This window comes from Tetrao urogallus (genome assembly GCF_951394365.1).
Source record: "Tetrao urogallus genome assembly, chromosome: 7".
NCBI lineage: Eukaryota > Metazoa > Chordata > Aves > Galliformes > Phasianidae > Tetrao > Tetrao urogallus.
The window spans coordinates 39,278,117-39,301,679 of NC_136820.1; positions in this window are offsets into that span (position 1 = coordinate 39,278,117).

The following is a 23,563-nucleotide window of genomic DNA, read 5'->3' on the forward strand; positions in this document are numbered from 1 at the left end:
TGAAATCTAAAGTTTAGATTCTTACAAATACTAGTCATGTTGTGTCACCTAGAAGCCATATTTCTGTGGACTAATGCAGAACTGCTTCTGCCCCTCAGAGAGCTCACAGACATCACTGTATTTGTCTTTTCTGTGAGCTGGTAGCATTTCTCAGAATAGTTTTGCTAGGCTGGATGTTATAGAAAATATGGAGAAAGAAAGGGTTTGTGTTCTCTTTACCATTTGTCCACTAGTCCTGTGATTAGAGCTCTCGAAAGAGGAACTGCAATTTTAGGTTCAGCTTCTATCACTATTTGAGGGAGAGCAAACACAATTTGTAAAGTTCAGAATGCACTGGCTATTTTTGGGGTATTCTTTTGTTCCTGCCATTGCTGTGAAAATCAAGGACTCAGATTTTCTGAATAAGAAAATAGTGATTAGGATATCATATTGGCAACAAGCTGGTCTACAGTTTAAATACCAGTGTTGAGAAGTTCAGAAGAATGGGCCTTTGTCTCCTCCCTTGTTTATAAAAGCTGTGATCTCCAAGACATAGAGTCATTCTCCTTGTCTTCCCTCCTGACCAAAGTGGAACATTCTTTAAGTAAAAAAACTGAAAGACTTCCTTTCTCACTCCCAGGGTATTTCTCCATACCCACACTTTGGGTTTCCTTCTAATAGCCTAGACCAAAGGATGTCACCAAAATCACCTGCTCTAAAGTTTATTTTTATGTGTTCAGCTTTCCAAACTTCACCAAATTATTAAGAATATGGAATTGCTTATACAAAGAAAGTTAAAAAGTGAGTAAATTTTTCAAGAATCTGATTGTTGTTTTCAGATATTTCAAGATAAATGTTAAGATGGCTTCTGAAGAAATAAATTCTATATATTTCTTATTTCTTTTGGAGATTTCTATTTTTCTTCTTGGTTGTTTTGTTTTAGCCTTGTGTAATCTAGGCTAAAATTCTGTGTTTTTCACTTTACTCAGCATAACAATCAAGTTAGGAGAGTCTAAATTTCTAACAAAAGGGTGATATCCCCTCATATCCAGGCAAGAAGCCCTATGCGGTGTAATGCTTTCCCCACAAAGATGACCATGTGTAGTGCTCTTCTATCAACACCCTCAAGTTCACAATCAAGCAATCTCTTGCAGATTATGAGACTTCTTTGTTTAATTTGTAGCTTATATGGTTTGTGGTTGCTTTATTTATTGAATGTTGAGAATATTTATTTAGAGCCTTTTTTATTTATATAATCCTCCCACAGGCTAAAAATCTGTTGAGTCATGTACAAGTAAAACACTATACTATTGCTTCTAAAGTGAGGTTCTCAATGACAGTGTCAGCTAATCTGAGGGTTTGTATCAAGTTCTACCATCCTCCATAATAGGCTGCACATTGTGGCAGGTATGAATGTGGAGCTCGAGTCCAGTTAACATCATTCAAACTAAGGATTGGCTCAGAAAGAGTATAGGAAGTCTAGCAAGGAAAGTAATGTACTTCAGCACATCTGTGAAGTAGAGGAATAAAAATAGTCATTGCCTCAAATACATTGTGCTTGGCAATAAGTTTTTATGTTACACAACCTCCCTTTTCTCTGTGCATGATTCTGACTATTTACAGTGAGAGGAAGACACAGGTGGACATCTCCCCTGTGCTGAAATGTCTTACCACTGTTTTCAACCCATGACAGAAATACAGACCCAGATTTTTCACCCCGATAAGGAAAATTATTTCAGGAAATCCTTCCTGTGGTGATACTTAAAATAGGAGCAAAGAGAGATTTTTAGTTCCTCATTTCACATCTGTTCTGAACCTATTTTCCCCATCTTTAATCTTCATGTGTCTTAACAGACCTTAGTTTTAGCGCTGTATTCCAACATCCTTCTATTCCTCTGGGTCCTCGATCTCACCATTCAGCAGAGTCCGGGAGATAACTGAGATGTTGGCAGGAGAGGTCCTGGATTAGAGGAATTTATTTTCAGGCTTGCCTGTGAAGTGTCAGTCATGCTGTTAGCACTAGATAATCTAAAACTGGCAAATGCGAGAAAATTAAATTTAAACCTGGCATTTCATCTTTAATTCACTGTTCTGTGTGCTGTAATGATGAAATTTTACAGCACTGTGAATTAAGGTTGGAGTAGGATCAGACTTTAATCTGACTGATCTGTTTTTTGTCATTTTAATCTAGTTTAACAGCACGTTTAATTTGGAAGACTTTCTTAGTCACCCTAGGGAATTGCCTTGTAGTTCCATGCAGCATTTGATACTGAAATATATGAAAAAGAAATCATCAGAATCTCCTTTCTTTTACCTGATAGTGTTGATGTTCACTCGCATCCTGGAGTACATTGCCCCTATAAAAGCCAGGGACTGATTGAACACTGGACCTTCATCACAGAAAAAAGGACCTCAACTACACTAAAAAAAAAATTTTTAAACTAATAGCATGCTAATGTAAGTGATGCCAAGAACAGGTAGTGAAACAATCATTAGCCCCAATACCATGTACTATGCATCCATATTTATTTCTACATATATGATTCTGGAAAAATTGTTTTCACAAGTGGAGATTATTCAGGGAATACTTTCCCAACATGAAAGTTTTTTGGAATAGTCTTCAACCTGAAATCAAGAGGGTTTGTTTTTTCCTGATCTTGTCATCAGTATAATAGTTCAGGTCTTTATTCCATGATCTCACTATATTTTATTCCACTTCATTTTCAGATGAACAAGTGGAAATTTTTGCATAACCCTTACTAATGTATCGGTCTGATTAGATAGTCACAGCCACAGTAACAAAATAAGGATGACAAGCAATATTCTAAAAATTAAATTTTTCAACACCTTATCTTGATCATAAGCCTTGTCAGTTAACAGATGAGGGCTGCTGTGAAAGTAGCATCTTCTATATTATTATGTTGGCCCATGACATCAGAAGTGGATGTTAGTGATATGGCAGTGGAGGTTGAACCTTTCTAGTATGCCATTACATTTTGTTGCCATGCGACAGATAGCAGCAGAGGGACAGTCTGACAAAATGGTGCCTGACATGAAAGTATCTGTGGAGCAAAGGAGTGGATCTAAATTCCTCCATGCAAATAAAATTGCACCCATCAATATTCATTGAGGTTTGCCTAAAATTTATGGAGACCAAACAGTGTATGTTGACACAAGAGGCAGTGGTTGGTGCATTTCAGCAATAACACCATCAGTGCACCTATAAGCAAGCAGTGGGTCACTTCTGCTGATACACATTTTATAAGTGAGACAAGAAGGCACTGTTGATCTTGTTCATTTGTTGATGGAAAGCTGTTGATTCATAGCTAATGGTGCTTACTATGTTGAAAAATAATTCATAGCTAATGATGGTGATTACGTTGAAAAATAATGTTGTGCTGTTGAAAATTTACATTATCAATGTTATTAAGCTCTTTGAATTTGTTGAAGTTTCCTTGGAAATAAATAGAAGGCATTACTTTTGCAAAAATTCACATCTTTTCTGACTTGTAAGCCCAGTTCTTTACTTAGGCATAAATACCACAGGCTAGCCAGAGGAAACATGAAACAGACAAAAAATTGAAAGAAATTTTGTGTATCTTGCCAGAGTCTGTCATGCTGTGTTCTCAGCTTCCTGGAATCCAAAAAGCAAGATGAAAGATCAGCACTGCTGAAGACAGTTATGAGTTGGCATTGGAAACAGCCTGTGACAATGCACTTTTGCATGTCAGAGCAAGGAAACTCTCAACCATAGATATGTCTTTTCTAGTTTTTTCATCCCCACCACTAGAGAAAGCGCCGTATCTGAACCTTTGAAATGGGTGAGAACAGCTTCATGTGCTGACACTTTTGGTATAAAAATATTTCCATGAGTACCTTGAAACTGACAAATTCTTTTATAAATTTGAGATTATTTCTCAAACACAGGAGTAGAGAAAATATTTTTTACATGTGTCGGTTTGTCTTTATTCAACAAGACAAATACAGCCGTCTAATTCTGAATGAGAGCTAATATCAGTCAGTAGGCTGTACTGTTTACTTCAGAACACAACAGTCTGATTTAAATGGAAAAAAGTATGTAAACAGAACCCAAGTATGTGGAAGTTGGTGTACATCTTCCATTTACATCCAAAGGCATTTTGTGCCCTCTGGTGACTGTTTAGAGCTCTATTTTACAGAATCACAGAATTGTAGGGGTCGGAAGGGACCTCCAGGGATCATTGAGTCCAACCCCCCTGCCAAAGCAGGTTCCCTACACCATTCTATTTCTAAGGTTAGCCACAACCTTTCTGATATCAGGACTCTTATCTAAGTATTGTCAAGATTTTTACTCACAGCCAGGGCTAAAACAACAGCTTATTTAAGAAAAAAATCATGGCTGTTTTTCATACATTTTCATACCCCGAATCATAGTGTGCGTGTAGTAGAAGTCAAATTTCTCAGTACTGTTTTGGTTCTCATAATCAAAGTATCACATCCAGAAATTGTCACACAAATTAAGACTGGGAAAGATTCATTATGAGTTTCTTGATACAACTGAACTACCTATGAAAGTAAAAGGAGTTTTACAATGTACAGGACTCATGTAATATTGACAATACATGTTATATTACAAAAAGTACAATAATTTCCATACTGAAAATTTAAAAAACACATCATGTTCAGTGTACTTCTTACATGCCAAAAGTTAACAAAGTCAACACAACTTTTATACGTGAAGATCATTTACAGCTGAGTCTCATGTTTAGAAGCATCACTAGAGCCAAACTGAAACACTGTAACCACATTTGAAAGTGAATCGTTGCACATTTAAAACAGTATGCAGAAAAAATTGAAAACAGTCAGCAGAGAAAATATTTGCTGGCATATGTTTAGGCTTAAAAAGAATAATCAAATATGTTAATGTAATAGCTGAAAAAAATTTGAGGTATTCTATTGAGGTAAAAATTAGCTAGTCTTTATCTAGACAGTCGGAATTGTCATCAATATTTTTGCAAGAGTTTTAATTTAGTAACAAGATCTTATTTTTCTTTCATACAAAAATAATCAAAAGGAGCAAGGCATGTTGTTATTCCACAATGAGGCACTGGTCCAGTGCTGCAAGGGAAAAACATCAGAAAATGTACTTATCCCGTGAGACTTTCTCTTACCATCTGAGTACTACCCTGAAGTAGGAGAAAGTACAGTTCATCCTTGCCCACAATACCATGGTTTTCTGTATCATTGCAACTGAATATTTTTACTGGCGATAGTCCTGATCAACCATGTTATTCGTTTGTTTGTGGTCAATTTAAAGCCCCATGAAATCAGCTGAATAACTTCTGCTGATCTTGGTAGGTTTTGGATTAGGCTCTAAAGAACAGAGACCTGGCATGCTAGGACTTTGAAAACAAGCAAACAAACAAGCAACAGAGGCACTATCTGTTCCCAAGGTTATACTCTAGTCTTTAGAGTAATCTGAATTTGAAGAAGTGTCAGTATACTTACTGGGGATACTAATAGTTGCTAAAGTTATTAAAATGTTTGGAGGACTAATTAATGCTTGTGAAAAGTTTGTAAGTGAGTTATAGGTGTTAGAAAATATGCAGAATTTTAGTATTGTTAGCAGGTCTATTTTTGATAAATCCCCCTTGATCATAATTCATTATCCCTTCGAGAATTCATCCAAGCCTTTTTAGTCAACATTTTCTGCTGCAATCCATATTAATTAGCAATATTGGTCTGTTGGTTCTACAGTATTTACCATTTTCTCTCTGGTTTCAGAGCACTGCAATTAAAGCAATCCTAAGAGAACCGATTAATGAATTGACCTGAAATGCCTTATTATAGATCCTACACAAAACTTACTTCTAAAATATACTACAGAGTTTTGTACAGTTTAGCTGGAAATCTACTGGAGCCTGGTGCCCAACCCGCTCTGTGAAATACAGAAGACAAAGAAGACTGAAGTATAAATTTTAATTTTTCCTCTACCTCTGTGTCTAAATCAGTCTCAGGAAGTGCAGCTTTACAGAGAGCAGCTTATGTGAGAGAGTGGCTTTTGTTTATGTGAAAGATTAGCTTTTAATCCTGCTATAAGAAGAACATAAATATATTTCTGCTCTCATCTGGAACTCCACTAAAGCTTTTATTATGGAATTAACAGTATATTCTTTTTTTTTTTCCTTATATCACCCACCTTCGCTGACTCTACATAAGTAATAATAATAGGAAACTTTTATAAGCAATCTTATTTTTCTTTTTGTCCATCACCAAGATCATTTTAATTATTGCTAAGAAGTAGAACTCTGGATATTTTGGGGGGAAAGAAAACATAAATATCCTGTCAGAAATCATCTGTAGTCTAACACATTATTTGTAACAGGCAGTTTGGTTATGTAGACATTTTACTGCTCACGCTTCTCCAATTAAAATGAATGAAAACCATTCTTCTCAATATTTTTCATATGCTGGATACATGCTATGGAATAAAGAGAGGAGCAAACAGATGCTTATGGAATTGTAGTGGGGGAAAGATAAAGGGCCATTCATGGATGAATTTAGATAGGGGCAAAAAGGGTGGTAATATATATAAGGGTGGTAATAAGTTGAAGTAAATTTTCTTTAAGGAAAGAAAAATTTTCTTTAAAGAAAGGAGAGCAAAGTAAATCCAGTGTGAGAGCATTCAGCTTTCTTGCTTATTTATTTATAATTATGTATTTAAATGTTGAGGTTTGAATTAGTCATTAATCCTAACGTAAGTTTAAAAGTTTGATTTTGGACTATGTTCAGGAGAGGATCATTTTTTATTTAACTTTGTAACTTCTAAATTGGAGATAAAATTCATATGTAGCTACATAAACCATTGCATTTGTGCTAATAACCAGATTCCACAGAAGACTAGGTTTTAATGAAAAATTAACAGATAGTTGAAGATGACTGTACAGTACAATGATTTGAAAATACCACAGACATTTATGGTTGTCTACTGAAATGATACAGATCGAAAGAAATCTATCAAACTACCAAGTATTGAAGGTATGTAATTCTAGTGAAGTGATATAAAAATAGAAAGTCTGACGCTTCCATTTGCTGAGACTAAATGTTAAAAAGCTAGGATAATTTTTTGCTCTAATTCAAAAAATTTACAAAACTGGAAAAAAAATTCAGGAAAATGAATGAGAATGAGGCAACTTACCACTGTCAGAGCTGGAAACAGCGTATTATTTGTTATTCCTTTAATCCATCCATCCACTTGTTCAAAATATACGTAGCTCAGCCCTGTAAGGTTGACAATAAATGTAGTCTACTAAATACAACAGAGCTTTAAACTTTCTTAAATCACAAGAATAACTCAGTATAGTAAATTGTGTTTAGCTTAGAGTTTGACAGTGTAATTTTAACAGAGGGAAATTTTTATCTCTTGATTTCACATAGTGCTTAAGATCAGGTATAACTTAAAAGTCTACAAACTGAATGAAAAAACAAAAACCAAAACAGCGTTGAGAACGTTCTGACTCTGTGAAGATCTGAAGAAAGCATTATACAATTAATCCTGACCTGTTAAATAAACTGTATTTCAAATCCAATATTGAACTAAATAATGTGGTTCAGGAAAACAGTGGGGAATATGAGCAGAAATGCTAAGATGCATTAAAACAGATAGAACAATTTGTTACATTAGAACCTATGCGCCTTATTGGCTTGAGATTTACTTTCCAGGAAGGATTTTAGGAGCCCAGAAACACGTGAAAAACATTGTTAAAGTAAGTAAATCCAAAATAATAATCTAATTGGAAATGAACTACAAAATATATGAGAATTTTTTGTGGTATCAGGGTTCAAGATGAATTTGTTTTTTAATTTTAACCATATTAACTTCCTACTTTTCTGGTAGCCCTGAGGTTTCATCTCCAGAGCCTTGAAGATTAGTAATTGCTGGTTTTACGGCCTAGCAAAAAGGCCCCAAAACTACATGTCTGTTATCAGATTGAGTTCATTATCGATTTGAAGTTGTTCCAAAAACAAAATCTCAGTGCTAATATCCACAGTGCTATGCCCAGCAGTGAGTAAGTGAGTAAGTACATTACATACTAAATAATTATCAGATTTGATGTTTCCTACATCTTTAAATATAGTTTTTCAGTGCAGTAATGAATTTTATTCAAGCTGAATTATGATAAACACTGGAAATTTGATGTTCTGTTGAAGAAAGCAGAGGCATAGATTTCAAGATCCTGAGAGAAGATACAAAAAATGTAAATAATTTAGTATAAAAATAGTTAATTGATGTTGCCATTATGTTTTTTCTGTTTTCTTCCTTGAGAAACTTTTTCAGAAATGGCAGTTCAGCTGTGGAAACTCTGAAATTCAGGATGCAGGAAGAATTATTTCAATTCTATGTTGTGATACACATTCTATGGCATTGTTAAATATTTCTCATTTTATTAATTGGAATGACCCCAAGAAATAGAATCAGTGACTCCTGAATTTTCCAGAGAATGAATCTTTTCATTTGAACTAATGGTAAGTTACCCCTGGAAAATTGAGTCTGCGTTCATAATGAAGTTATGAAATCTACAGCTGAATTCATTAAATTGGAACAACTTTTATTTCATTATAGTAACAAACACAGTAAATTAATTTTCTCAACTAGGCATCAGTATGTGTTTTTTAACAGAGAACACTATTATACGTGAACAATTAAAATCATTTACATTTGGAGAACATTGATTATGAATGATGTTATTATCCCATTAATACAGCAAAGCCAATCAAAACCAAATGTTAAAGAGCTGAAAATGTGTATTTAAACTAATAAGTAAATTATGTGCAGATGTAGACAGGAGTCTGGAACTTTGGTACAAAATGTTGGCTGTGACTGGCACGTACGATTAGCAAATTTTCACTGTCCCTTAAGGTCTAATTAAGTGCTGTACACAGTAAGAGAGAAAGCTCCATACACATAATTACCTATTGTGTGCTTGCTTATCTATTTAAACTATTACTTTTGTTGTACTTAATTATGTCTGAAAAATGATGAATGCCACATTATCTGTGCAATCTTATCAAGCGATCACTTTGCCTGTCACGGAATGACAACATTTTAATTCTTTACAAAGGAACACAACTTGAAGCTTTTTTTAAACATTTTTCTTCTAAATAACTTTTAAATGAAATTATGGTCTTTTATATGTTCCTGTAATTTTTTGTGTGATGTTTCTTCCCTGACAACATCCATCTGGATAAATGGAGAGCTGTATGTAATTGAATCTTTTATTGAGACAGGAAATTAAAATCAAGCAGTCCTACAATGCAATATGAACACTCTGCAATACAGAAAGAGAAGGTGTCTCTGCAAACAGGATCTGTGCTCCCTATCACTTTCAAACTTCTAAATTTGTTCCACTTCAGACTCAGTATCACCTGGTTGAAAAAATTTGCTCTTGTCTGAAGGCAGCAAAAAATATGCATTAATCCAATAATATTTTTGGCATTCTCCTTGAGGACTTACCTTGCCTGAAGGTATACAGCAAAGAATTCCAGCAAGGCATAACAGAGACATAATCAAAACAGTCACAATTCAAATTAATAAAAATATCTATACAGCTAAATGGAAATAATCTTTCTGAGCATGATGGCTAACTCAAGAAGTGCTTCTCAATCACCTGATCCTCCCAAGGAAATTTAGGTTTCATCACACTATCATAGAAATTTAGGGCTGCAAACGGATTTCTGGAGGTCATCTTGTCCACCACTTGCCTGAAGGCAAGATCAATGATTCCTGACAGATGTTTGTCTAACCTAGTTTCCATGAAATGGGTACTATCAGCTGTTTTTATCTCTGTCAGTTCTTAACTCTTGCAATTGCCTGGAAGTCAAAAGGTTATGAATCTTGTGTCTTGACCAAGCCTCCTTACATCAGTGAGTGATTTCTCATGTGTTTCTTCAGTGCGAATCCTACATTTGCCTCCTTCCAGCACTGGTAGTTAAATTTAAGAATTATAATGACTCCTCACTTCACTAATCAGTAAATAAAAATCTTCTTGGCTAAAAATTTAGTTATGTAGCCTGCCAAGAATTTTATATACACTTAGATAAATTATACAACAGAGTAGCAGAGAGATTTCTCTGCTAACTTTTAGAAATGTTGTTTCTGAAAATCAAAGTCTACTTGACACAGATGTGGCTCCTGTTTGCACCACAGCTCTGCTGGCAGCCAGCAGTTTCAAATGGAAGCTCACCAACAGACAAATCCCTTACATGTAGAGACTGCAGATATGTACAGCTAATTACCCTTTTTTTCCTCTTTCCTCCCTTCCCTTTTTTGAAAAATTACTCTTTATTTATCTACAGCAAATGGATATTTAACTGGACCAAGCTCTTTTTTCAAGCTATTGTGCTATGAAGAAATATGCATCCTACATGATACACAACCATCTAAATCCTTCTCAATGTAAGTGATATTTCTCATCCTATCTCTGGCTTGTATTCATCTGTAGTTGCACCAAGGCTGGTGAGGCTCTCAGACCAAACAGCCATGACTGGCTACCTTCCTAACTGAGCAGTCTGCTGGTGTGAATCTGTGTGGATGAGGAGAAGGGACACCCTATGACTTACAAAATAGTTTGTGTTCACCTTCCTATCTCTTCCCTCAGCAGCTGTCTTTTCATAACAGAGTTCCTGCATGACCTTCCTCTTCCAACCCAGGTAGCGCAGTGATTCAGTCAGAAGTGATAAGTGATATCATAAATGAAAGAAAAAGGAGGTTAATTCTGAAGTAGAAAGATGAAGTATCTTCTTTTTCTTTTGAATTAGAAATTGGATAAGGGTCAGGTTGTAACAATTTCATGCAGAAAACTTTCTTGGCGCTACTGTGATTTGGGTATCAAAGATACAATTTTTGCACACAGACTAAACTGTTACTGGGGCTATATATTGACCATTTGTGAGAGCACGATAATCACAGATTTTGACAAATTTTCTTCTCCTCACTAACTTCAACTTTTCTCTGGATTAGTTTGAACCAGCTGTAATACATCTAGGCTTTGTTCTCCTTCCTGCTCTGAGAGATAACTGATAAACAGCACCATCTGCATGGAATAAGAGAGCTGAGGCTTTCTTTCAGTTGACGATCGTTGTATTTTTTTTTTTTTTGCTTTTCTTTGTTTCCCTTTTGTTAGAGAGAGCAAAGCAGCACCAGCTGAAATTAATCATTTTGATGAATAAACAATTGATTCAGTCCTTGTGAACACCCAGTAGGATTAGTGGTACAGGAAAAGATTTGCGATCACTCTCTACACTGCACAGAGAAAATATGATTACTTCTGTATGATGCTACTGGTACTTGCTGGCCCGGTGGCCACATCTGCACCACTTACTGTACTGTGCCAGAATGTCAGCTGGAGTGAATCAGTATCTTCCCACTATTTCAAGCACCATTCAGATTACTGCTTGTAATGTGTCATTCAGTTGGAAATATATGGTTGTAATTATGAAAAAGACATAGCAAAAATATATATATCACTGTTTGTGTTGGGTTTTTGTTTTGTTTTTTTTTTTAATTTATTTTTTAAAGTCTGAAAACAAAGCCAAAATCTGTCTCTATTTTTCTCTCTCAGCTTAGACCAATAACATATTTGTGATTGTAACTGAGGCCACACAGTGCTGGCAATAGAGTTCTCACTTCAATGACTGCCTCATAAAATGGTGAGAAATTATTTTCTCCTTGGCTCAGATTACACTTTGCTAAGTTAATTAACAATGTGGGTCAGACAGATTAACTCAGATACTGATATCAGAAGGAAGTTATGAACAGAATTGCTAGGCTGGATAAAAGATGCATTATCTTGTCAAGCAGTTATTGTTTGAAATAAAAGCAAAAGAAAATGTGTCAAATGAAAATAGTTCCCATTGTTATTTCAGAAACAAATTTTATCAATTATAAGCTCTGAAATTCTTCACTATACCTTCAATTTGTGCAAATAACAGCTGTTCTGTAAAATAACATTTGAATTTTTAAATAACTTTTCTGATTTGAATTTCAAGAGACTTTATGTGACTACAACTAATGCACAGAACTGTTGACTATTAATTACCACAGTGATTACACATGCTAATAAAAATCTTAACATATTTGCATTTCCCATCCAATAGAAAATGTTCGGAAATGTTTTTCTCATTTTACTGCTAGATAGGACACGTACCTACAGAAAAAGAACAACGGAATATTTCAGATTTTTTCTGAATAAGCCAATTTATCACTAGTAAAATGTTTAGTAGGCGTCAAGACTTTTTCAGAAAGAAAATATTTTTTTTAAATTTTGCATATAGAATGAAGAGCTATTTTTTTTACCTTTAAAGTTGTTAATAAAATAAAAATGTTTATGTGAAGAAAAGTAAATAAGTAAATCATAACTAATTTAAAACTTCCTGAAACTTAGCTTAACCAACAAGATTTCAAAATGTCTGTGTGAAGTCTATTACAATCTGCTGCTTCTTTCTGAACTTTTCTTTCTGCTAGCAGTTACTTCAAGAGTCCAATCACATTTAGTACCAACACGTCAGTTATTTTCCCGTGTTCTTAGAAGTAGTTCCAGACTTGGACTTCCCGATTCACACAGTCACTCAAGATTCAAGATACACAGATTCCCAAACTCGTTTCATTACTATTCTATTCTGAACCGAAGTGACACAAATGAAACTGCATGATATATTAGTGAAAAAGCACTACCAAATGAGAATAAGCTAGCTACCTGTCCAGATATAATGACTGTTATTGGCCGTACTGCACATTTCATATGCTACATACCTACATTATTCAAATTCTTGATTCTGGGTTACTTCTTGTTATCAGCTTTCTACCATATGGTTGTCTGGCATTATTTAATGGGTTGTAACATAGATCATCTGTTTATCATACCATCTTCTCCAGGATGGTATTCTTTATTTTCAGGCACCAGATACAACTGGCAACAGAAGTATGTTAACCATAATTATATTTCTTTCCTATTGACCATTATGTACTGTATTTGGCAGGCAGCTAGGTCTGCTCTCTATTCAGCTGGCAATTAAAAGCAAGCTCCTACATTTCCATCTGTAGCTGTCAAGCAATAATTTACAATAACAGACCAGCATTTCAAGACATCTTTCACCTAAGAGAAAGAATACTGTTCTGGCTTGATACCAAAATACATAAATAATTTGCTTAGCTTATTTCAGTACTAATTTTAAACAATATTTCAAAGCTCAGTTGCATCATTCTGTGTCCAGGTTCTAGATATACTAGAGACTCGAGTTTCATCTCCTTTTGCAGTTGTTTTGTCTTACAGAGGTACCTTTTTCCTTGGATGAGATCATTAGTCCATTCTTGTCTTTATAAACTTGAGCCATGTTCCTATTTACCTTTTTTAAAAACAAACAAGCAAGCAAACAAACAATATTGACCCTGGATCCTATCCAGACTGTCTTCATGCTATTTTCCTACTTTCCTTGAGCTGTCCAGGTTGTTGTCTTTCACAAATTTTACACAATAAATGGACTTTTTAGTTCTCAAATCTATTGCCCATGCAAATCCATGTGCTTGATAGTCCCTGTTTTTACTGCTGGTCTGGAATCCTGACATGTTTTCAGTCTCTGAATATGACTGTCAACTTGATTTGAGTCTTTCTCTGATGCCTTAAATAAGGCTTCTATCTTCTGCTTCAGTGGAATGTTGCTCCATTTTTTTCTGTAAAGTAATCTCACCTTCATGAATTATCCCCATGTAGTTTCCAAGATATTCTTTAAAACAGTTTCAGATTATTTAAATTTGATTCCTTGTATCTAAACTTGGCTATTTAGTTCTGCATAGGCATGGCAACCATATATAAATTAAATACAGATTTGTGCATTCAGTCTTGCAGAACATATGAGTGCAACATTATGTGCTAGCTCTTATACACTGTTATTGTCTCATCTTCCTGACTGAGATCAAACAAAGCACCTGAGAACTGAATAATAAATAAACTGAAAATAGGAGGAGGTCAAGTAAAAGAGGCTATAAACTTTCCTCTCCGCTAGCACACTGTTGTGGCATGTGTCTTATTCACACCATGGTGGAGTAGTCATGTAGTTGCTCAGCTCAGGCAACCCTGCTGGGAGCACATCCGTATCCAGATTTATGTGTGAGACTAATTATTCACTGTTCTTAGGCCACTGCAAGAAGCTTGGAGCCAAATAGAATTGTTATTGGCAGTACTGGAAAAAGCCTTGGATTTGGATGAAGACAAAGATGCAGGCAGGAGTTTGGGCCTGTGAACACAATTACAGAGTTGTTTCTAATTGAAACAGAATTGAGATTCCTAAATTCTAACATCCCTCACATCCCTTTCCCGCAGTGAGCTGACAGCTGTGAAATGAGGATGTCTCTCCACATTCCTGCCAAATGGCCAGGCAGACATTCGCCAGAATGCTGTAATAGGATCCCAAAGTCACTTGTAAGTCAGGAGGATATCAGTGTGAAGCTGCAAGAGGGGATTTCTTATTTTCTTCAGAGATATCTAAGGAACATTGCAAAAGAAAAATAAGAAAAAGATCATTAAGGTTGCAACATTTGGATTTAATGTACAGTCAGTGCTAGAAGTAGTAGGAAGACTTAATTAGTTACCATTTTATTTAAGGTATGAGTACACAATGTTTAATTATGTGATCACATAATTCTACTTGCTTCATGTTTGCACTCTGGCAGATACAACAAGATTTTGTCTGCATGTTTTCTCTCATGATTCTTCCCTTACTGAAAAGATTTGGATATCAGTTATCAGAGAGAGAAAGGGCAAAATACATTAAAAAAACTTCTTCAATTTTACTGGATCTAAGATATGATGTATTGAGGGAACTAGAGAAGTTAAGTCAGTGTACTCAGATTTAGAACTGAAATAATATATAACTACAATAAGTTAACAGATATGATGTCACAACTGCTAGTGCAGAACAACCAGTCTGTTCTCATCCTCATAAACAACTTTATGCTACATTCAGACTCAGATCTCTGCTTATATTCACTAGTATTCTGATCATAAAGCAATAACAATGATTTACCATTGAATGGAGAGTATGACATTACTGACTCAGTGCAAGTTTCCTTGGTCAGAGGTACTTTTCATCATACTGCGTAGGTACAGGTAACTTGATTTAAGGAGACAAAAAATAAAATATAGTTTATTACATTCACATTTTATGAAGAAAAAATAGTATGAAGAAACATTTTACATTTTTATGCATTTCATATTCAGACTAAATAGAACATTAATATCTTGCTTTCTTCTTTAGAGATTGTTTTTGTTATTTTTCAAAGAATTTGGCTTATTAATGACAGAATTACAAGTTAACTATTACTTCCAGATCTAGGCAGTAATGATACATTGTAACAATGTGGTTCTCACAGGAATAATTGTGCGTTGAGTCAGTAATTAGCTAGGTAGGCTTTTGCTAACATGACAGATGAGGCACCTGGTAGTTGTCGGAAAGTAACTTTTCTAAAAGCTGATCTATTGAACTCCCCCCACCACATTTTTATTTTTATTTTATTTCATCTTTGGAGTCATATAAATACACCTGCAGTCAGATGAAAGCAAATTTATTTGAGGCATTTTTTGATACTTAAGTGGTAGTAAGAGTTGACTGGAAAATTCAGCAGTGTTTGCAAGCTTCTTCCAAACTAAATTAAAATTGGTTGGTCAATAGATTCTGAGAAAATACGTACTCAAACTTAGTAACTTTTCACATTCTCATCTCAAAATTATACGAAACAAACTGAGTGCAAGATCACTTTTATAGCTCAGCTCTAACTAGAAGGAACTACAGGAATTTATCCCATGTGATTTGGAAGTAAGGAAAACATGAAACTCATGAGAACTGAAACCAGCTGTACTTCTACTTCCTTTCACTGAATATAGAGTGACAGATGACATTGTCTGTAGAGGTCTCATCCATTAGAATTAATCACCTCTTATTAAAATTTTCAATTAAAAGTATTTAACAATAAACTACACATTTAATCAATAAAACACAGCATTTTTTCAGTTGCAAATAAAAAGGAATATAAACCAGGAAAATTGGAATCTAATAAAAGTATTGATTTTTAAGCCTTGTTTTATAAGCAAAAAGAAAAATTGGCACATGTGATTACACTTATAAACAATTATTGTATTTATTATAGTTGCAGACACTGTGTGAAATGCTCTATATGGTTGCAAATAACAAAAGCTGAATTTTATTTACAGCATTAATCTGCCTACAGAAGTCAGTGGTTGTGAGGGAAAGAGAAATCAATTTAGCAGGTGCCTGTTATGATTAAATCAGATACAGCACAGAGTAACTTTGCCATTAGAAGATTTTTGTTATTTTGATACTGAAAAAGAATGAATATGCTGAGTAACAGATTATGTTAACATCTGCACCAGTTTCAGCAAGATCATAAGCATGAACAGAAATTTCAGATTTGTGCTAACAGTATAACTCCTTCTATGATACCTTATTTTCTTTCCCTGCTCTCATTCACAACTTCTTTCGCTGCTCTTATTTCTAACTTTGTCATCTAAGCTTCATTTCTGGAAGACCAAGAATATTATCCCTTACACAGGCATGCAGTGATCATGTAGCTCACAATGTCATATAGCATTTTGTAAGTAAGAGAATGCAACAGGTACAACTTTTTCTTGGAAAGAAGTGAAAATGCTTTGTTGCAAGATTCTCTTCAAAAGTATTCCTGCCAGAACTCAGTTTTAGGCAGGTAAAAATTCAGATCAGAGTGTTAAAATATGCATATCCACTAAACTGGGTAGGAAAGAGCAATTCAGAAAGAGCAAATGTGTTTTGATAGTTTGCCAGATCTTGCCTGAACTTTTCTTGGCTTATTTTTTATTGCTTTAATGCCTTGCTAAACTGTAACAAATTCCTAGTGACCAGATAGATGTCTATTTCCTAATTAGCTTAACTTCTGATTGCCTGTGTATGATATCGTATAAAGTAGCTGCAATTTTTCAATTGCTAGTTTTAACAAGTAGCTGTCCTTTGCAGAACAAAATACTTGACCCTGGCTTCATGAAACACTGTTAGGACAGTATAGATATGATATGATGGCAGTGGGCACACAGGATGCTGTGTGGAGAAGTAAAAGGCATGGAGCATAAGAGAGAGGCACGAGGGACCAAACTCAATAATGATCTATTAAAGAAGGGCAGATGTGGAAACCAGGCAGCGCTGGTTTAAAGAGCATCAAAGAGAATAAAAAAATAATATCTGAGATAGGTAAAACATACCACATACTTTAAACTTAAGTATAATTTGAAGTGAAAGAAGATAGCAAGGTATGAAAATGTGCAGTCTATAAAAAGTTATAAAAACATCCCCACCTGCATCCTAGGGGAAGTGGGAAGAAGCCATTAGCATCATACTGCTTCCAGCAAAGAAAAGGAAGATATCCCATCATCAGCTTGACTGTCCTTGGGGATGCTGTTGCTGCAGCTGTCTCACTCTTTCTGAGAAAGACTGTCTACTGGCCTGAGGATACAGAGCTGTGGTGGAAATGAGAAGGTCTAAAGGAACGGCATACAAAATAGGATGCTTTGCATAACAATTTTTAATGTTATTGTTAATGACATTTGATTTCCATTAAATAGATAATGTGGATTAGATATATATGTATTAGTTTATAGTATTTTAGTTAGACTTTTGAAGTACTAGCACTAAATTCATGGTATAACGTGTGGTCTACTCCCATTTTTTCTCATTAAAAGAGTTAATAACAAATGAAAAATAAGAACGTATTGGCTTAAATCTGTATAATATATGATCCATGGTAACTGTATGTCTGTTTTATCAAAAGCAAATGCAGGTCAGTTAAATTCACTATTGGCACAAATTATATTTCATGGCGTGATTTGTATTTGCAGATCACAGTCAATGCATGAAGAACAAGTCACAAACAATTGTACAGTTCAGCTGAGGTCTGATAAATTGATGAACTACAGTATTTTGAGGATTGAGTATCAAAACAATTAAATTTACACCAAATCAGATAAAAAATATCCAACATACTGAAATCTGTTCTAAAATGAATTTACAATTCATTCCTTGCTATGTTGAATTTAATGTAATTTAATTTTTAAATAATAAAACTTAAATAAGAACTACAAGAACTTCTACAAAATGCTGATTAAAACTATATAGTTATAAGTATACAAATCAATATTAATTTAACCAAACTTCAGTTCAGCTCCACTATAATTCAGCGGCAGATTATCAAGAGTTGAACATTTTAACCCCAAATTGACACATAAATTGATACTGATATCAGGCATGAATCATTACTTTGCTGAAAATATTGGTTGAAATCATATGCTCAGTTTATAAACTGAGGCTAACCAGAGCCTTAATCTGTCATAATTAACAATGTTAAGATGGAACTACGAGAGTAGAAATAATTGAAGAAATAATTTTAGACAATAAAATCTATTCCTCTCAAAAAACGGTTCTCACCAGGAACAGATTATGTGGTCCAATGTACATGTGCTGGCTCACAGGACACAAAACCCACCACTACCTTAAATAGTGTGCTCTATTTCCATGATGTCAGTCTGTAATTTGAAATGCAAGAATCAAGTGGCTTGATTGCTCATTTGTCTATATGTCTCTGGAATAGAGAATGTTAGTTTATTTAAAACATAAATACTCTTGAGTAATTTTTCCTAATACATATTTTCCAGTGATGCATCAATCATATTCATTTGACAGGGTTCCAGGAAGCACCCTTGTATTGCTTAGAAACATATCAAGAAAGCAATATAAAGCAAGGAAGAATGGGAATGAACAGAAGCATTATGGAGGGGAAAATAAGGAAAAATACATACGATAATTAATATCTTGTCTTCCTTAATCATGCATGATGTTAAATAAATTGCATTCCCTATTTTAATGTTTTCCATCAATGGAAATAAAGTCATCTTTCACTTCTCCTTCTATTCATCTATAAATCTGATTATCTGAAATAGGCATTGTTATGGAAAGGCTTACAAATACAGGGGCAGAACTGTCTGAGGATACCTTCTTAAATACTTCAGATCTGGCTAATAAACATGAAATAGCAAAAACAATTACTAATCAGGCATCCTTCTAACCTTCAGTTATCTTGAATAAGCCATGAGAATCTAAAAAAGGAAAAATTTTCTAATACAATGTTGTTAATCCTGATATTTTAGAAAATATTTGCTTGTGTTCTTTTCAAATAAAGAAAATTCACTGACATCAATTTCTTTGAGGCACCACTGAGAATGCTGTAGTTTAATCCCAGCAGGCAGCTCAGCACTGCACAGCTGCTTGTTCAATCTCTTGATGAGGGAAAGAATCAGAAAGGTGGAAGTGTGAGATCTCATGGGTTGAGATAAACACAATTTACTAGGTAAAGCCAAAGCTGTACACACAAGGAAATCAAAACCAAGAATTGATTTGCTACTTCCCATCAGCAGACACTTCCAGGAAAGCTCATCCCTTGTAATGGTTTCTTGGGAAAATAAAAGGCATCCCAACATCACTCCCTTCTTCCTTCTTTACCGAAGATTTTATTGATGAGTATGACACCATATGGTATGGGATATCCCTTTGGTCTGTCTGGGTCAGCTGTCTTGTCTGTCTGCCCTCCTAACTCCTTGTGAATCTCCAACTCCTTGCTGGTGGGGCAGCATGAAAAGTAGAAGTCTTTAACTGTATGTAAGCACTGATCATCAACAACTAAAACATAACTGTGTTACCAGCACTGTTCCCATCCTAAATCTAAAATATGCCACCATATTCATTGTGAAGAAAAGTAACTCTAGCTAATTGAGTTGAAAATTAGACAGAAGCTTTATGAAGTTCTTGCTGTTTGAGCCGCTCACTTTCAAATTTTGAGTAAATTCTGGCACTTGCAGTGTATTCATATCGAAACTATCTAAACTATTTTTGAATGTCACATATCTGGTCAGCATAAACATCAATCCATATTTATACACTAATGAACTTCAAACTTTCCCAGCTGACATTCTCATTTTTGTAATAACTTAACAGCCCCAAAAATAACTGTTTATACTGAGAGAAAATGAAAATAATCTGCCAGTTTGAGAATTATCATTAATTTTAAAATGTTTAGCTTAGATGTATGCCACCTTATATAGAACTCTATACAAGTATAGAATATACAGTATATACTGTATAAAAGTTGAGCTAACCACTACATATTTTGAGATCGACAGAAAAAGATGCCTCCAGAAAATGATTTGCCAGCTTAATTTAGACTCTATTCCCAGGCTGAGATGAATCACGCTCTAATAGTTTCTACACATATTTCTACATAGCATTCCAGATTATAAATGGAAGTGAATTCATAAAAAAATCCTAGCTTATGTTTTCATGTAACTTCCTTGTCTGATAATTCATAGAAAAGCTTAAGAGCAAAGATACAAGTGGTTTAAAAACGGGTTTAGATTTTTTAAATGATTGTTATTGCAATGACAGTTGCTTGATTTTCAATTGATTACAGTTCATTTCATCATCAGGGTGACTAGTGAGAAGCTGGTGAATGAGTTCTGTATGTTAGCCATATAACAACAAAATGTTCAGGGCTCAGCTGCATCCAGGACAGTGAGCTCTCATAAAAATTGAGAACTGTACTTATTAAAAGGGTTGATTCTTTTAGTCAAGGTAGCAGTTTATTGCAATAATAATAAAATGAATTTTGAATGCACTATTGAAAGAATCATTGTTTACTTTTAGATTTTTATTAGCTATTAATAAGGACTGCAGAATTTATTTTTGAAAAGTAAACCAGTAATAAAAACAAGTTCAATAATATAAATGATAGAATTGCTACTATTTTCTATTAAATTCGGAATCATATTGTTTCACTGACTAGAGAAAATATGTATTTTGTGATTTCTAGAACTGAAAAAAGCAATTGCATTAGTGTCCTTTATAGTATTCTTAGTTTTGTTTTTTCCTTCTTGATAGAAGCCTATGTATATATTATCTTTACTGTGTATTAAAGATTCAAAGAGTCTGAGCTCGATACAACTAAGTATATAGCTGTATGAATAATTCAATTGGAAGACAATGTTTAGCAAACTGAGGTATCTCAGATAATTAAAAAATAGAGCAATAATGCAAAAAATAGATAAGACTTTCTGGGAAGTGTCTCATGAGGGTTGAATTTTATTTACTCGGTTTTAATTCTCAAAACTTCTTAAAATTATGTTTTATATTTTAGTGTGTCTGATTTAAAACATACATCTGTCAACTAGCTTCCAGATAATCTTGAGTCTGTAACTAATATTATTATACCACTATTTGCTTTATGTGTTTTAGTCAATTTTCTTTTCTGAGACTATGTTGTCTTTTATTTTGACAGTTTAATGCTATTTCTTTACTGGAGATATTTATAAAACATGTGATGGGTAACAGTTCTGTTCAGATGATAGTACTTGAATGTTCTGAAATCTTTTGGGATAGTTTCCTTCTATAATTTTAACATTTTACTCTAATATAGGCTAAGAAATCCTTTGGACCTGCAGTGTAAGTCTATTCTCCTTTCAGATCTCTCAAATGAGATCTACGCTTTAGAGAGAAGGTATTGTCAGAATACTGAACAAATTCATTGTTCAAAGACCTAGGCTTGTGTTTTATATTTGAACAGCTTAGACATTCCTACAGGATGTGGATCTGCAGTACCTCCATTAAATAATTAGCTGAGACCCCGCATATGTAGCCTGCTCAGATCTTAGCAATAGCAGGGGTCATTAGCAGAGAGCAAGGCATGTTCTTGGGCAAAAAGGAAATGTTGTTGCACCTGCAGTGAGCAGTCCTTCAAACAAGGGTTAATTGTGAGATTAGTGTAATGGCACACTAAGTAGTTCAGCAAGATATTGCACTAAGAACTGTCACATATGTAACTAATTTGGGGCAATCACAAACAAGGGAAACCTTTAGTAAGAAGGATCATTTGTGGAAGGAATCCTTTTAATTATGTTGCTGTAAAGTACTTCTATGCTATATGCAGTAGACTCATAGTCAATGGATTTCTTACCTAGTCAATTAAAACCAGATTAGGAAAGGTTTCCATCTTGTTTTGTAGACATAGTTGGATTTAGCTTGAACTTTTAATTCATCAAATGCTACCGTGTCTATATGAGAGAAGCAAAAACCAAGAAAATAATAAGGACAAATTTCCTGCACAGTCCCTAATCCAACGATGTGTTGTCGGAACAGATCAGTGTTACTTTAAAGTTAAGGAAGCCTCATGTTTGGGACCGGAGCAATAGAGTCTGATTTCAACAGATTTCCAAGTGCTGACAGATATTCAGTAATGTTACTAGAATTCCTTGTGCAGGATGATACTATTCTGAATTTGGGGATATGGCTATTTGTGTTTATCTGTAACTCTGGATGCTTCAAATATTTTGAAATCTTGTGCATGCTTTAGCAGCTTTACGCACTGATACATAGGTGACTGCCTTTCACACAGGTACCCTACTTCTCAGTCTTCTTGTGTCCAACTACTTGAACTTCTCAGAGCATGCAGTACTCACCCAGCCCTTTTTTCTTAATTCGGTGGGAATCCATCTCTCTTTCCTGTTCTACTAAATAGTTTTAAAAATGTCCTCTTCATTCTGTATCGTCTTAAAATACAGAATGGTGAGATTACAAAGAAGACATAGTAGAGGCCATAATAACTTTAAAAAAGAAATATCATTTTAATAATAAAACCATCCCACTTCCTCTGAACTAACTTCTTTACAAAAGTTAGTCGATTTTCCTATACTTTAAGGAAATGATTTTTGAACAGTTGTCCACAGACTTTCTTGTTCCATGGAACATTTCTGCAGGGTAATATGCAAACAATAGACTTGTGTGATGATTGTTAAACCATACTTTTCAGTAAAGTCAAAAATAAGTGTGGTTACAGTTTAGAGGGAAGGCATGAAAATAAGTGATGCAATGTATGCATTCTTCAGAAATGGTTAATGTAATTGAACCATCTTGTAGTTTCATTTTAGATCATTAACCCACTGGTTCCTGGCCTAGACATCATGAAAAAGGGTCCTACAACCAGTGCACAGAAAATTTGGTGACAAAGGAAATGATTTGCTATGTGTGTACTTATTAGTTCATGTATATGTTTGCAAAGCAATGTATGTACAGGGTGCAGCAGATAACAGACTATCAGAATCCTCTTATCTGTTAAATCTTATTTATATATATGTATGTTTCAAAATATACATTCACAACCTTTTTGCAGAATCTTGCAAATAGGAAATAGTGCTTGGATTCTTTTTCTTTTTCTTTTTCTTTTTCTTTTTCTTTTTCTTTTCTTTTTCTTTTTCTTTTTCTTTTTCTTTTTCTTTTTCTTTTTCTTTTTCTTTTTCTTTTTCTTTTTCTTTTTCTTTTTCTTTTTCTTTTTCTTTCTTTTTCTTCTTCTTTTCCTTTTTCTTTTTCTTTTTCTTTTTCTTTTTCTTTTTCTTTTTCTTTTTCTTTTTCTTTTTCTTTTTCTTTTTCTTTTTCTTTTTCTTTTTCTTTTTCTTTTTCTTTTTCTTTT